Source organism: Corapipo altera, unplaced genomic scaffold (assembly GCF_003945725.1).
Source record: "Corapipo altera isolate COAL_440 unplaced genomic scaffold, ASM394572v1 61305, whole genome shotgun sequence".
In the NCBI taxonomy this organism is placed as follows: Eukaryota; Metazoa; Chordata; class Aves; order Passeriformes; family Pipridae; genus Corapipo; species Corapipo altera.
In genome coordinates this window covers 4,786,136-4,803,253 of record NW_020884909.1, presented here as the reverse complement: position 1 = coordinate 4,803,253, position 17,118 = coordinate 4,786,136, and the positions used below count along the sequence as shown (strand labels likewise).

Sequence of the window (17,118 nt, the reverse complement as noted above, 5' to 3'; positions counted from 1 at the left end):
TTATAAATTAAAGAATTAGAGGAAAAGGGAATATGGAATTCAATTCGGTCTTTCTGTAGGAAGATCTGTGAACCAGAATATTGTTTATTGCATGTTTATTAAAAAAATTAAGTTTGAGGCAATAGCACATACCCTGCCACAGTGAAAGTGTAAGTTTTTGCTTTTTCACACATTATAGTGGGATCTTTACAAGGGTGAGTATGTTGGTTGGCACAAGAGAAAATCCCAATAGAATTTTGTCAGGTGATCCTCAAAGGAAGCTGGAAACAGTGCTGGTAACGACTTAAGGAACAGCAGTACCAGTTTACATATTGTTCACTATATTACTGGTACTACAGAGACTGCAGTGCCACTTAATATAATCTTGACCACTTGGCCATAAGGAGCCATGCCTCTGAACTCCAATTAAATTCCAAAGAGCTCAGCCCTGCACTGTGAGAAAGGGATATTATTCAGCCTGAGGACCATTGGGGCTCATGAGTCTGCTGGTATAAACAATAGGGCAGCACAGTGCATAAATATGCTTTCATCTGACTGACATGAGATATGTGGAAAACTGTGTTTCCAAAGATCTTGACTCTTCAATGCAGGCAACTTCCAGGGAGAAGTAAGAATGCTGTTTAATATTGAAAGAGACCTACTGGATTATCAAATCCACTGCTTTGCCTCTGCAGGCAACCATTTCACATAATCCCTTCCATCAAGTTGCAACCAAAAAGCATTTAGAGTGTTTTCTGTTACTTCAACTAGAATGTAATTTAAGAACCTTACTACTCTAATGGTTTGAAACCTTCCAGCCTAAGTGTGTTCACAGCTCATTTATACCCATTCAGTCTTCTCTCTTCCAAGGGACAAAGGATAAAAAGCTGTACATCACCATCATTCTTTCAGGTCCACGGGACCACTGATTTGCAGTTGCGTGTTTTAACTTGTTCCATATCTGTGCAATTTTTCATGCAAGAGCCTCAGAAACGTGATGTGAGAGAGAGAGCATGAAACCTGGAGGAACATCACCTTTCTTAGTCCCTGAACAATGGTATGGATCCCATTCTGTGTGAACTGGGCACTACTGCATTCAGTAAGGACAGAGGAACCCCAGGGAGCAGCTCCTTGAGCTTTTCTGAGTCGGAAAACTAAAAAGGGGAGGGAGGAAGGGGGAAGTCAAAATAGCCCTCTGAACCAGAATTAAAAATAGTGAGATCCTGCAAACGTTCTAGACAGTAAAATGTAAAGCCTGGCAAACATATAACAGCAATCATTTTCATCAGCTTCATTTACATAAAAAGGTGTGGGGATGCACACCTTACGTAGCTGTATGTGTGTGCATGTATAAGCAGGTATATACACGTTCACTTATATCCAGGGAAACAGAACTTATATCATGAAAACAGAACATTCAGAAAATGCCTCAAAATTAGAATACATCAAATCTTGTTGCTCCGTTCTGGGCTCACCCTTCTGTGGCTGAGTGGTGCAGCATACAGAGCATTCCACATTTCACGGGGAAGACAGCGAGAGAGAAAGTGTTATCAAATTCGAATTTAGTCACTCTCAGGCACTTCAGAATGGTCTTTCATGATTTATTATCTTTCATTCAATTGCGAGAGACACGATCTACTGAATAAATAAAATATTTCCCGCCTGACAGTGGAATGCTGCAAAGTTGTATCTGTCTCAAAGAAAGAAACACCCAGCGTTGTCTCATGTAGACTCCCCATTTTTGTATTCTTCCATCAGTTAAAATGTAGCTTTCATTAAAGAAAAAAAAGTAAAAATTAACCTCCTCTTAAACCACTGCAGTGGCAGTGCTGTAAACTAGGGCAAAATTCAGCACATCGAGTTTCATGAAAGCCAGCTGGAAAAACAAGGTTGCGAAGTCATTACTAGGATCCCAGCACAAGGAAAATGATATTGTTAGCTGGTCATTATGTGCATGACCAGCTTCTGGTTTCCTTGCCAGCCCCAGTTTGCAGCATGCCATGTTCTCTACGCAAGATAGAAGCTTAGATCAAATCTTGCAGTCGTAACTCACACGAAACTCCATCGACTTCAGAGGAAATTTTGCCTGAGTGAGCACTGTGGATTTCGGCCGAAGGAAATTAAGACCTCTACCCTGAGCGCAAAGCTGTGCTTATTTGTATGAAGTGACAACAGAAAGACAGTGGAAAAAAAAAATTTACCTGTGTGGGAGCAGAAAGCTTCAAATGCTCTTCAGTTTCTGCCTGTCATTGCACCAGCTCTTCTCCCTCTCTGCCCTGGGTTTCCTCCACCAGAAAGGAGCCCCTGCCTTAATCAAGGGGGGCTGCAGCCTGCGATGTCCCCTTGTGCCCTGTGCTGGCTGCTGCCTGCCTTCTCCTCCCGCAGCTCTGCTCCTCTCCGCTCGGTACCTGGGTCGTGGATAATGCTCTCGTTGGCTTGATCGCAGCCTCTCTGCTTTTAGGGACGGACTGACTCCAGCCCCTGCTAGTGCTACTGCCTAAATGGCGACGGCAAAGCTCATCGAGGCTTTTAACTGCCACCTACTGAATAATTGTGGAATATATATTTATATATAAGGTATATATGCATACTGGCTGTATTTCTCTGTTTTTCTCCACCGATCTAGTAGATTTTTGCAATTAGTCTTCAAACCCTCCAAATATTCTGTAGTTTATCATTTAAAGCTCTACCTCTTACACTAGTCTGTGCTTGTAATTCTCCCTTTCTTTCAAAAGCAAAGCACAGACCAAGCCTGTCCCTTTAACTTTAGAAAGCTTACAAAGCCTTTGGTGAGGCTTATCCCCAGCAGGCATAAAGCAGCAAAGCCCTTTTCAAATCAATGGAGTTGTGCTGATTTATATTAGCTGAGAAATTAATCCCTTAGGTCTAATATTTATTCACAAAAAAAAAAAAAAAAAGAGTGGAAAGAAAAATGTGTTTTAAAAATAGCTTTTGTCCAACATAGTCCCTCAGAATTTCACTCATCTGAAACAGATTAGACTTTTTTTTTTTCCCTGAGAGCAGTGTAAAACAGGATTCCTGAAGTTTATGGACAAACATAAATTAAGATGTTTTATCCACCTTTAATGGTGATGATATTTTATTTTTCTATTTTGGCAAAAAATTTGTAGGCAAAATCTAATGGCCCCTTCAGCCATTTATCTTTTAAAATAACTCCTAGTGCATTTTTCTCGACTAGAAGTGGGGTCCACTGAAGGTGTCTGAACTCCTACTGCAGAAAGAAAATCTAAGTACAGGGTCTCCCTGTGAAAACCCAGGGAAGGTGTGTGGGGATGCTACCCTCATAACCAAATAGTGGGGTTATGTAGGACTGTGGTTCCTCCAAGCTTGCAACATGTAACTGAGTTGAGTTTTGACATAAAAGGGCTCTGTGCCTATCCTGAGGAGCACTGCCCTGTGGAGAACAAGTGGCACCCAGCACCCTGGGCACAGCAGCATGGAAAGTGTTCAGCTTTTAGGCTTGCTGTGGCTGACCAGTTAGCTCCCAATAGCTGGTGTGATAATTTTTAAACATAACCCTTGGTGGTACTTAAAAATTGATTTGTTTGTTTTTTAAAAATGGATTTGTTTTAATTGCTTTTGTGAAATATCCATTTGTCACGCTAATGCTTTTGCTGAACACAGAAATGAAAAGGTTTCTCCTCTAAATTTGTGGTTTACAGAGTATATGTGTATTAGTATGCATGATGACCTGGCCAATATGCCCTGAGGAAATAATTTGCACTAGTGTGTGGTTCTGCTAGAGAATAATCCTGGCTTCTGTTTCCATAGGCTCCCAGGCAGCAAGCTGTGGATCAAACCATGTGCTACCAGCCTGCTCTTTTGCCTGACAGCAAAGCCCTGCCTTTGGTTTTGTTACCACTTCTCAGCAATACCTTAATCCTGTGTGCTTTGAGAACTGGTTACACAGTATCTCAAAACCAAAAAATTATAGTAATATAATTACTGCAACACAGAGAAGCTCAATCTATAAAGTTTATAATATTGCACAGGGATTTAGCCTGTGCTTTTTTCTGATTCTGCCCCATGACAGTATGAGTGCAGAATCCAGACCTACTTATTGAATAAAGTGCTTCTGTAGTTGCAAAGAATATGTCTCAGTAATTTTCAAAGGTCAACAGATCTCAGTCTTCAGTGAGTGCATCCTTGTTGCCAATGTGGCTTTCAATTTTCCTTAAAAACTGTGGGAGCACATGAAGAATTTTAGAGTTATGACTTGCCACAAATCTTACTCACTTGGTTTACACTGTGAGTCTGAGAGAATCTAGTTCTCGAACCCTATTCCATCAGGATGGGTGTTCAAACTTTAGAAAAACTACCTTTTCAAACAGAATTTACTTCAATTACAAGTATCAGTATAGCCTGTCTTCATTCTTTCCTTACCTGTCCAAAGAATAGAAATCTTTCATTTACAGGTTCCAGATTTGTACCTGCAGTGACAGACAGAAATTTCACTTCTACAGCTTCCACCTGGGCTCTAGCCTGCCAAAATCACCATGAGGTTTTTCCTGGGTTGCCATGCTATAATTCACTATAAAGGAGACCTGTATGGGATTTCCCTCACTATCTCTGCTGAAAACTGACATGGTAGCTCCTACTCTCAGCAGTGGTTTTGTAACACAGCTGCTCTAAACGGCATTGTTCAGACAAGACAGACTTCTAAAATCCCAAGTGTGCCTCTCTCATCTTATGACAAACACAGGTTATCCACATGTGGTCCCAGCGGAGAATCCCACGGAAGTGATCCCGGGTCAGTCCCACCCCGGCCAGCAGAGGCACCACAGGGTGAAGGTTTCCCTGCACTAAGCTGCATTGCTCCCGATGCTGATGTGTGTTAATGCGGGATGGAGTGGACAGGGTCTGTTCGCAGCGAAGGTCTTCCCTTCTCCCAGTGGCACCACAGACCTCTGCCCTGTAACTGCAGAATATGTACCAGTAACCCTCATCTGTTACTGTGTAGAAGGGAAAGTGCAGAGGGCAAGGGCACAAAGCCCTACCAGACTATTTCTCTTACAAGCTTCCCTCACAACGAAACGTCTTAGCCAAGCTGTGTGGTCATTTGGTTTCTGTGCTGCATCCACACCAGAGAGGGCATTTAAGGAACAAGAAGTTTGCTTATTTAGCAAAATATGAGCTGCCTAAAGCTTGAATGCACATTTAGCACAAACCTGCATAAGCACTGGAAGTGCTTCCGAGTCAAAATTCAACCCGTGGCCCATACACAGCATGGAAAAATGAGAAAGTCTTCAGTTTGCCCGTTAAAGTTTAAGATGTGAAACAGCTGCTCACTTGTAAGGATTTTCTCTGTGCAAGGCAGAACAGTCCTGACAAGGAGAAGCCAGCAGAGAGCAGGGACTAAGCTCACTTTTGTCTTTTCTGGGATGGTTTTCCTCCTGTTAATCTCTGTTTCTCTGGAATGCTTTCACTAAACCACAGTCTGGCTAAAACACATCCCTCTTCTCTTGCACATTTGGAAACTCATTGTCTTGGCTATGCAATGTTGTAAAGAAATTTAGTTCTTCCTTCCAACTAGCCTTCAAAATGGCTAATAGTTCTCATAAATTTATCATACTTTGGTATCTTCCCATTCTGTATTTACCAGTTGGATTAAAAAAGGAGGTAATGAGTTGTCTTAATCAGCAGTAAATTGGACATCGCAAAAGATCTTAGTATCAGAAAGATTTACGGGAGTTTTTGTCCAATAGGAAGAAATGACTTTCTGATAAAATTATTATTATTAAGAGTGTTTCTCCAGGGCAGCTGACTGTCAGCGGTGGATCTTTTAATGACCTGCATTTGGTCAAATAATTATATTTAAATATGACATGACAGTAGCTCCAGGACAGTTTATCTAAAGGGCTGTATTTTGTGCTTGCACATTTCATTTGAATATTAGGCAACTTTCACCATTTTGTAAATTAAGTATGAAATTGTAATAGTATTTTTGATGCCTGCATGATACTTTGAACCAGAAAAACTCAAGAAAAGTAGATAAGTAGCAAGTTATTATTAGCATGTCTAGGTGCATCATAGCCCATCTAAAATGCACTGGAGCAGGTGACTACCTCTGGTAGAATTACATCTTATGTATAAATCAAATGCACCTGAAACATATGTAGTATTTCAGGCAGTTAGTGGTCTACACCAAAACCATGAGATGATGGGGCCAAATTCTTCCTGGGTGTAACTGAGGTTCTCATTTATGTTGCAGTGACTCCAGACTACCTCTTGATTTGAGTCGACAAGAAAGGTGGATCTTTATCCAACATGTTTTAGTAGCAAAGCCTCACCTGACCAACAGTGTTACTCTGTGAAATGTTGTGAGGAAAGCTCAAACTGCTGTTCTTCTGGAGAGGGGTATCTTATGCTGTATCATTTTCAGGCCCTGGGAGTACATATATGAAATACTATTTTTGCTAGCTGTGGACTTTTAGCTCATTTTCTTGCAAGGTAACTTTGTGTTGCACAGAGAAGTTTAAAAAATAAATAAATAAATATTGTTGCAATAAAACCCGGCCTAGCTCTTATCTTACAATAAAATAAAGCAACTATTTCAGCAAAATTGCAAGACATGTCACTCCTTACAGGCTGCAGTTGGAACTGGTAGTTGGGAGAAAGTATTATCAGACCCCACAGAGTGCCATTTTCTCCTTTAGATTTCAGTGGACTTCAGCCCAGACTTTGTCATTCACACCTGCAGTATGGTGAATACAGTTTCCTTGAGACACCCTTTTGACCTGTAATCTCCATTATTGATTGTATTACTTTGAATTAATATTTTCCAAGTTTTGACTTGATTCCTGATGAATGGAATGGCACAAAGAGATACTTTTGCCTTGTTGTCTGTACAAGGGCCATAACTTCAGGGCTTGCTTCTGAACACTTGGGAGCAAGTGGTTTGCTGCTGATTTACAGGGAAAGAAAGACAAGGTTTAATTCTTATTGGCTTCTGGGTTGTCAGATACCATAAATGTGATTGAAGGAGATAGGCCATTGACTCTATTCTCTAATATCTTCCCAGGGTACACAGGGGAGAGTGTTATTGTGACTGAAAATTGATAGTTAACTGCATTTAACCTGATTTTCTGTGAAATGGTAAGATAGTGTAGCACTGCTCAGTATTTAACATGATAATTTTAAAATAAAAATATGTTGGTGGCATTTATAATAAACAAAGAACAGAAAACCAAAATTTCTGTGTTGTAAGTATAAAAAGAGTCATGTTCAACTCACTTTTCTTTCTGCAAATATAAGCCTCACTAAACCATGCACAAACACATGCCCATGTAAACTAGTGATTCAACATCAATAAATTGCATAGAGCTGCAAATACAGGAAAAAGTTACTAAGCTTTCTTAGAAATCCATAAACAATATTTAAAATTTAATAATATTATTTATATTATTTAATATTGTTAGGGTTATTTAACTATATTTAATATATAATCTATATTATTAGTATAGTATTAGAATTTTGTGACATTTGTAAATTGTTAAGAACCCTTTATAGAAAAGTAGAGTATTTCTGTCTTTATTAGTATAAGCATCCATCACAAAATATACTGGATATAAATCAGTTTGTTAAGAACAGTCCTTCCATTTGCTGATCAATATTCACACTAAACCCCACAGTGTGTTTGACCCATAATCATCCAGGTATACTGAAGAAAATCTCCATGAAGGAGGAAAGCTAAGAAACTTGTGACTTGATAAACATAAATGAATGACATTAATCATGTGTCATTCATTGATCTTAACCCTCCAAACACAAACTATAGCTCTCAGGACAAATGATGGTTTTGACAGGCAAAATTTTAAATTCACGTGAGCATAATGCCTTAAAAGATTCAAACATTATGTCAGCTACTTGCATTGCACTTGAAAATAAAATTGGAAAAAAAGGAAAAAATTTCCTATGACTAGGTAGTTCTTCTTTTCTTAGTGCGTTCATTTATCTTGTGCCCCTTAAAATGAGGACAACCCCCTTCAGGTTTTACAACAGCTCTTAGGTGTAAACTCACAGGGGTGTATTGGGTTTGGATGGTAATGTTTTGGTCCATGGTGGAGAAGATATCCACCTGCAGCCCATGGAGGACCCCATGCTGGAGCACATGTGTGTGCCCAAAGGAGGCTGTGACCCTGTCAGATGCCTGAGCTGGAGCAGGATCCTGGCAGAACCTGTGGAGAACACCTGGAGAGAGAAATCTACACTGCAACAGGTTTGCTGGCAGGACTTGTGACCACGCAGGGGACCCACACTGGAACAGTTCCTGAAGAAACTGCAACCTCACATTGGAGAATTTTGTGGAGGACTATCTCCTGTGGGTGGGGCTCCACACTGGAGCAGGAGAAGAGTGTGAGGAGTCCTTCCCCTGAGGAGGAAGGAGAGACAGAGACAATGTGTGATGAACTGACAACACCCCTCAAGCCCATATCTCTGGAGGACTGGAGGGGAGGAGGTAGAGAAGTCAGAAGCAAAGTTGAGCCCAGAAAGAAGAAAGGGGTGGGGGTTGGGGTTTTGAGGTTTGGTTTCATTTCTTGTTGTCCTTTTCAGATCTGATTGGCAATAAATTGAACTAATTTCCCCAAGTCAAGCCCGTTTTGCCTGTGAAGTAATTGGTGAGTGATCCCTCCCTGCCCTTATCTCAAACTCTGAGCCTTTCGTATATTTGTCTCCCCTTCCCCAGCTAAGGAGGAAAGGTATAGAGCAGATCTGGTACAAGAATATATCATTATTTACCAGTGTTGTTGATCAACAACAGCCTGAAACTTGCTATTACTTTCTCTGTTTAAGGATAACTGCTTGGCATGTTAGCTATGTGTTAAATATTTGGATTACATCAAACATTTGGAGAAAGAAATACTCTTTTGGTTACAGACAGAGTATTACACACTTTGCAAATTACTTTATTTTTGTTCAGGCCTTATTGTTGCCTACTTGAAATGGAAACTTTCATTTGTGCTTGTCTTAACACCACAGATCTAATTGGTACTCAAATCCGTCAACTGCAACCAAAAATCAGAAGTGAGTAGTGAGCAGAAGAGAGCCGTCCATTATTTGCTAGGTTGCTGCTCCCAATTGTTGTTGAACTTCAATCTCTACAAGGAGTAGAATCAGGATAACAATACAGGAAACAACGGACAACCTCTAATTAGACATAAATTCTACTAATTTGAAACTCTTCCTAGTATCTGTGATTCAAACTCCTGCCTTTGCAGGAATCCCCACAGATGGGAGTTGTATTTGGCTTAGAAACCCCACAGTGCACGTGCACAAAATTTGCACACTATCAGTTCTCCTGTTTCTGCAGTATACAAAGAATATCAGCAGGAGTTTTTCACGCTCTCCCCTTGACTCTGTGTTAAGTATATTATTATCTCTCTCCTCTACCAACTAGATTTGAAGCAGAGACTTGTGTGGCAAAAATGCTTTTCACTACTCTTCACATTGCAGTTGTATGCAGAGGTGTGCACTGCTGTTATTTGTCTCTTTCCTGAGGATGTTCACAGAGGGGACTAGAGTCAGTGGCAACTGCTAAGTTGAGCCTGTGATCTTTAAGTGGATTTACCACCAAGTGGATTGGTCTTCTAACCCTGTCAAGAAATGTGAAATAGTACAGCAGTGTGACAGTGTGAAATAGTGACACAGTGAACAGACCTTTTGGAACCAACATCAATCAGAAACTACTCCTCAAACAAGGCATCTGGCATGAAGCAGGTCTAAGAACATGTGTATTTCTTTTTCCTTGTCATGTAATATAGTGATAACCTGATCCGCTTCATTTTCTCTGTCCCACTGTGTCAGCCCTTTTAGACCATTGATTCAACACTCTCATCAGCATTTCTGTCATTACAGAGATCTTATGTGTCTCTGAAAATGTTTTAACAAGCAGTGTTCCATCAGCTTCCCAAGAATAGCTGGCTATTTAACAGGTCACTTCCTCTCAGCTGGAAGAAACTCTGCCTTTTACCTGATCAACAGTGAAACTCATCTTTACCTGTCAAGGTTAAAAGAGAAGCACTGAGTGCCAGTGCTGTGTTCCAGCAAGGCTGGCCAAGGCTGCTGTAATGTCCCCAAGGTGACTGGGACACACGGGCTAGGATGGCAGCTCTGACAATCTCGTGCAGAAAGCAGGTTGTGTTCTTCACTGCTTCTGTAGGCCAGCTTGCTCAGCTGAAAGGACTTGTCAGACTGAAAACTGAGCAGTCTACTCTTTCCACATCTCCTCCTCCTCCTGGCATTGAAGGTTTGTCTCAACAATGGCAGCAGCCTAGTGCCACCTCGTGTTACAGGAATCTGCCTCCTCCCCTCTGAGACAGCTTACATCCACCAACCAAAGTCAGGGGAAAAGCTTACATTCATTTTCAGATGTGAAAACAGTGCAAATAATGGGAATAAGAAAACGTGTTGACAGTATTACTGTCAGATTTCCTCTTGTTATCACACTGATAAATTTTCTTTGGGATTCCATGTAAATCATGGAAATATTTCTATCTGTCCTTTACTTTTTGTTGATTTTTCAGTTTTCTCTATGGTTCTTGCCACATATTTCTCTATTAAAGGCCTTCACTGGCATCTGTACACTTATGCATATCTGTACAGATATGTAACTGAACTATATAAAATGTCATAGCACTTGATCCTTCTTACCAGTTGCCATTGCTCCATGATCATCTTGTTGCTGTGAACTCACTGAAGAAGCCACTAGGTCAGAGGTGTTTATCCTCCTTGCAAGGACAGCCTCTCTTCTGCATGGCTCTGTATATCCTAATACATGATCTTCAGTAAACTTGTTAGCCACACAAAAACATGCAATCACCACAGTGGAAAAGAAAAACACAATAGACTTCACCTCTTTCACCTGAATTATCACATTAAGTGTTTTGATCAAGTAATATTAAATAGATTTATGAAGCAAAAAAAATTAATAAAATCTTTACTAATTTTGTAGTTATGAATTGCCTTAGACAATGCAAAGTGAGGATTATTTAGTGCACATTATAAAATGCAAGCCATTTTGGAAATTATGTTATTCAGTGCATCAGGAACAATATTCCAAAGGACAGTTTAGGATGGGTAAAATTTCTTGGCAGAAATTCTATTAATTTGGAGGAAGACAGGAGTTATTTACCCAGTGCAGCCTCACCTTGAACATTGTGTGCAGTTTTGATTGCCACAATCTAAGAAAGATATTAAGTTATCAGAGAGTGTCCAAAGGAGGGCAAAAAAGATAGTGAAGGGCCTTGAGGGAAAGCTGTGCGAGGAGAGACTGAGGGCACTTTTTCTGTTCAGCTGCAGAAGAGGAGACTGAAGGGAGACCTCACTGCAGTTACAACTTCTTTGTGAGGGGAACAGGAGGAGCAGGCACTGATCTCTTCTGTGGGGTGACCAGACACAGGATCTGAGGGAATGGCCTGAAGTGGTGTCAGGGGAGGTTTAGGTTGGATATTAGAAAATGTTCTTCCCCCAGAGGGTGGTTGGGCACTGAACAGGCTCCCCAGGGCAATGGTGACAGCACCAAGCCTGACAGACCTCAATAAGCATTTGGATGATACCCTCAGGTCAATGGTGTGACTCTTGGGGACAGTCCTGTGCAGGGGTAAGGGTTGGACTCAGTGATCCTTGTAAGTCTCTCCCAAATCAGCATATTCTGTGATTCTGAAATACTCTTTTGATCATTATTTCAAGGAACTGAACCTATAGACCTTCAATTTTTAGAATACAGCTGATGTTTGAATAGATTACAAGCAGAGTTTGCATGTTCTTCACTTACCCTTAAACATGAACAAAAAGAGAGGTATTGAACCTTTCCCAAATACCTATCACATCATATTCCAGGGGCAGATAGATGTCACTGCAATTCAGTGAGTAGAGCTGAGGTCTGGAGAGGTGAATTCACTTGTCCAAGGTCATCAAGTCTACTGGTAACAGGGCTAAGAATAGACTCTGCTGAGTCTTAGCAGAGCTTTCTGGTCACTAACCCTTCCTGCAAGTTATGGATAACTCTTTTGAATATATGTATGCTGCATACAAGTGGGCAATAAAGACACAGCCTAAGCCACATGGAAAGATTAACAAAAATGTATAATTGTCCATTTTGATGCGTAGACATCTATACTTGCTTGTGTTTAATAGCATTAAAACGTGTGCATTTTTATGAATCCAAAGATGTGTTTGTTTCCTTTTCAGGGGATAGAGATCTTGCAAAACTATCATTTGAACACTGCAAAATTCCCAATCTTTTAGGTCACTTTATTTGGGTGGCAGCTCTTTAGGGAGGAATTTCCATGGTTCGGAGAGCAGCACTAATGAGCTGCATTTCATTATAATGAACTATAATTTCTGTAGCCTTGAAATTGAAAGAGGCAGTGAGGATGAGGCAGGAGGAAGCTAATGGGGTGAGAAAACAAACATAGATTAAAGATGTGAGGTAGGAGTACAGTCTGTTTGAGCCTTAGTTTAGTTACAGGAAAAATGGTCAGACTTGTTCCAAAGCGAGAGGGAAGTAGCTAAGGTTGAATCAAGGTCCAAAGTATGACAAAAGGTCAAACACAAACCGAAAATATTGAGCTGCCACCTCTCTTCACTGCTGTGGTTATACTTTTGGAAAGCCCCATTACACAAATCCCTGCTCGCTGAGCTGAATAATGCCATTAAGTTGCTGTCTGCTCTGAATGAAACTGTGAATCACTGATTGTATGTGATGAGGCTTCCTGCATACAACTCATGCTGCAGTTCCTGTGTATAAAATAGAGTTTTCTCTCAGTGCAGAATATTCCAGCTCAAAAAGTTGATGTAGCTTTATTTGTGAACTGTCCATGGGTACTCCAGAGATGCCCATTTATTCCAGCTATTTGTCTGTTGGTCTGATATTGAGAGAGAGGAAAAAAAAAAGAGTATGCATCTTGTAGAATGTCAGGAATGTGACTGTAATAAAAATGTTCCCTGCTTGAAATATAACAGGCCTTTCAGTGTAATTTGAAGGCCTGCTGTTCATTTAAAGTACCCACTGTGTGGGCTGTGTGCCATTATATTGTGCAACATGTAAGGAATAAAAAGAATTTGCTTTCCTTTAAAGAAATAAGAATGTTAACATAGAACATTTTCTGAGTAGCATAATCACATTTATTTAAGAAAATTAGTCCTTTAAAAATGAAGAAAAAGACTTATACCACTTATACAAGCTGATCCTGTCCTTTTCTTTGTCACTGTTATTTTAATGTAAGTTCTTATTAATATGAAAAATTATGGCTTTGCTTGGAGCTTTAAAGGCCTCAAAAGACCTTGACTGCAACCATGATCATGAGAGTCTTTGTTCAGACCATCAGCTAGGTACCTGCTAAATCAAAACTTGAGTCCCCTGAACAGTTCTGCTGAAGAAAGATGGTAGAATTGGATGTTGGGTGCATGACTTCTGTTTATAGGCTCTGGGTCATTTAGAGTATGTCTCAAGCGCACAGCAAATAAATCACAGACTCACAAGAGTATTCTGAGTTGGAAGGGACCCATAAGGATCATCAAGTCTAACTCTGAATGGCCAACATAAAGATTAAACCCACAATCTTGGTATTATTAGCTCCGGGCTCTAACAAGATGAGCTCCAGTAATTCAAAAACTTTGACTTGTTAAAGATGAAGCTTACAGAGTGGACTGTACAGAGAAACTTGAGCCTGTGCCAAATAAGCTAGCTCCAGAATCAAAAGCAGTGTAACTACCTTGGCTCATCAGTTGTCTCAAAGTAATTGGTTCTGCTGAAAAGTGCTGTGTGATGCCTTCAGTGACACGATGATTGCACACCTGTGACCTCTGCTAGTACCCAGATCCTGTGCTGCACAGACATGTCCTGCATGCAGACATTTCCAAAGGGCCCATGGCCCACACAATTGCCAAAATATTAAAGGTTTGCATTTGCAGAAGTAAGACCTTTACTTACTGCGCAGCAGTGCAACCCACTAACACTAATGCATTCATACTGAGGGAGTCATTCAAGTGTCTAAATGGTGCATCTAAGAACATTATTTTCCTGAAAAGCCCACTTAACTACTAGACAGTTATGACACGACTGTGATAATGATACTTGTGGAGTCAGATTGTCAGTGTTTTTATAAGGGGGCTTTGCCGACTTGGCAAAGAAAACAGAACTTGGCTGGTAACTTTTGTGTTTTTCTTTTCCTGTAATAGCACCTAGTAAAATAAACTGAAATTGTTTTGTAAGAGGTAAAGCATCCTTAAGCCTCACCTATAGGTGAAAGTCTGTCTTTATCAAAATTAGACTTCAATATGTGTTAGTTGGCAGAGTTGAGACTTGGTACCCTTCTACGTAAATTAGGTGTATTCTAAATAAATGAGCCCTTTCCATTCTGTAACACTGCTGCAGTGCTGGAACAAGGACAAAGGCAGGTATATTCTGCCCAAATCAATTGTTCTGGCACAGACAGAGAGCATACACTTGCATTAACTGCTACCACTCCATCATTCTGTGAGTAAAACAAACTCATTAAAACTAGCAAATGCCCTTCCTCTGCTAAATTTGGTGACATCTCACAGATAAACTGCAATTCATTGCAGTTTGTGCAGTGCGGACACTACACAATTTTATAAAATATTCTCAATATAATTTGAAGAAGAATTGTGTTGATGAATACAGATTGAAATCAGGCAAACAGTTTATTAAATCAAATTTTGGATGGAAACACTGTGAATAGAAAAGATTTGCTTAGAGATGGTTTCTTAATCCGCTCTGGTTAAACACCAAGGATTCTCCCTAGGGAAGAAAGCTACCAGAAAAAGCAAGAAAGAGAAGAATTGTTTAGAAGATTTTGTTGAAATTCTTTACTTATCTCTTAGCAAAAGAAGCTGCTCCATGTAAGTGTGCAATTTTTTAATTCACTTAAAGCAAAATTTTACATATACATGCCTGATTGGTTTGGGGAACTTGGTTAATTGTGGTATTCCAATTTCTTTTTCTGTTGGTTTTGGGTATATTTTATTACTTTGGAAAAGTTGCACCGTGACCTTCCGATCTTCAATCACCACAAAATAAACCGAGATACAACAGCCAAATCACTCACTAAGTCTCTATTGGCAAAGGATTATCTGGACATTATCACAGTTCTCCCTTCCTAATCATTCCAGTAATCTTACATGAATGCTTGTTTGTTTTTTTAAATAAATATTAGCTCATCAGTGTCAGATTTGGAGACCTTATCATAGTGCCAAGTGTCAGGAGACACTGGCATTACTCGTCTTCCACACAGCAATATCTAGAGCTCAGTTCATGAGTATGATTCATGAACTGAATGTATGGTATGTTTGGTTTCTTGTCAGCAGGGCACAGCACTTTCGACTTCACCCTCCTGAGGCAGGAACACTGAAAAAGCATCAACTAAATTGGACCACTATAAAGAAACATTTTTTCATCTGCCATTTTATAAAGTATCAAAACAAACCCCTTCCCCCCCAAAAAAAAAAAATTATAAGTAAAAAGAATACAAACACACAAGAAAAAAAAAAGTTGCTGATACCTTACAGTCTTGAACCAGCCATCATCTTTTAACTATTATATGTGGCCTCATATCATGGCCTCCCATTACTAGTGGTAGGTGCCTGTGCTCACTATCCTTGCCTTCATTGCTCATTTTTAGGTAGGTCTGTGCACCCCACACCATCCCCCTGACCTCACTAGAACACTAAAGGCTGCAAAAGACATGGAAGCTTTTTGTACAACTCCAAAAAGTCCTGCATCAATCAGTGCTTCAGTGAAGCCTTTACACAATCTAAAGTCCTGATGAGGGCCTTACTGATGGCGGTTCCACGACAAAGGCAATAAACTTCACCACAAATAACCTGAGGTCTTCACAGCTGTCTTCAACAGCTGAAAACAAGGATTTATGACATAGCTTCTGCAATTAAATCCACCAAACTTCCTGTACCCTCAGGACGTGAGAAGTATAATCTCTGCAGGTTGAAAGCTTTCCCTCCCAGTCTGTTGGTCTGCTTTCTGGGCATGAATGTTACACTACGAATGGCTGGCGTAATCCCTAATTCTATGAAAAAATTAGATACCTCTTTCACAAGAGGGAAAAGCTTAGCTCAGCATCTGAGTGAAGTCCTGTTCCCTCCAGGAGAGCTGGCTACAAAAGGATAGTCAATGCTCCCCACCCTTGCACTGGAGTCTTTTTATGCAGGTTTCACTGAGCGTGGTTCAACGTAAGTTGTTCTAACTTCTCTGTTAAAGGAATTTCCAGAAGCATAGTGTCCAGGTATTTACTTCGAGAATCAGAAATAGAAGCTTCTCAGTAAGATTGCCAACAACTTTTTTTTCAAATGCTCTGTTGAAGTCCATCTGTTTGTCCGGAAATCAGTACAGAAAGTTATACTGAGAGAGGCTAGTCACCAGAATCATTTTAACTCTTATCAAACCCTAAAGAAAGCTGTGAAGGAGAGTTTATACTGTGTCTTAGATTACACATTTTCAGGAGCTCACCGTGAAACTTCTCTGTTCCATTTTTAGCAGTTCTTCAATGCCTGACTAGCCAGTAATGGCAACCTAATGTGTCCCCTGCTGCTGCAGCTGTAAAAAAAAAATCCATTTGAAAATACCTCACCCTGAAATAGGATAAGCCTAGAGGGAGAATTTTTTTTTAATTGTTAAATTACATGTGGGAAGATACCCACTTTCATTCTACATCTCCAAGGAAGGATTAAAAAGACAACTTACAAAACATTTCAATTGTGCCTCTGCTGACACCAGTAGGGTTAAAATTATTTACTCCAGCAACAAATTTATCCTACAGAATATATTATATAAATAGCTTTTTAAAAATATATAACAAGACCCAAAAGAGTAATTAGTATTGGAGAGGCAAGTATGGATTGCTATACGACCCATCTTTTTATCAAACTTTCAGAATCATTGTATCTAACTGTATTGTCTAGTGGACTAAAAAAAAAATAGGGTTTTTTTTTTAATATTTCCACCTTGCATACTCACAAACAAAGGCATTGTCATAGAAATCTATCAGACAAATGTATGTTTAACCAGGAGCACAGTGAAGAAAAATACTTTGAATCAGAAAATCACAGCAGTGTATTGCTGAAAATTCCATATTTTTGATA

At 39.9% G+C, this 17,118-nt stretch overlaps 1 protein-coding gene across 3 annotated transcripts in view; it reads right to left on the bottom strand.

The window, feature by feature from the left end:
* The window catches only part of DIRAS2 (DIRAS family GTPase 2), a 35,597-nt gene that overhangs the window by 14,052 nt on the left and 4,427 nt on the right, over nt 1–17,118 (bottom strand). Inside the window, exon 1 of one of the 3 annotated variants that reach the window (XM_027653128.1) lies at nt 2,181–2,546. The exons of 1 other annotated variant lie outside the window; for it this stretch is intronic. The gene's annotated coding sequence lies outside the window, so the exon portion shown is untranslated. Of the gene's footprint in view, nt 1–2,180; nt 2,547–17,118 lie in introns of those variants that run through there. One more of the 3 variants, XM_027653127.1, reaches the window with a different exon arrangement.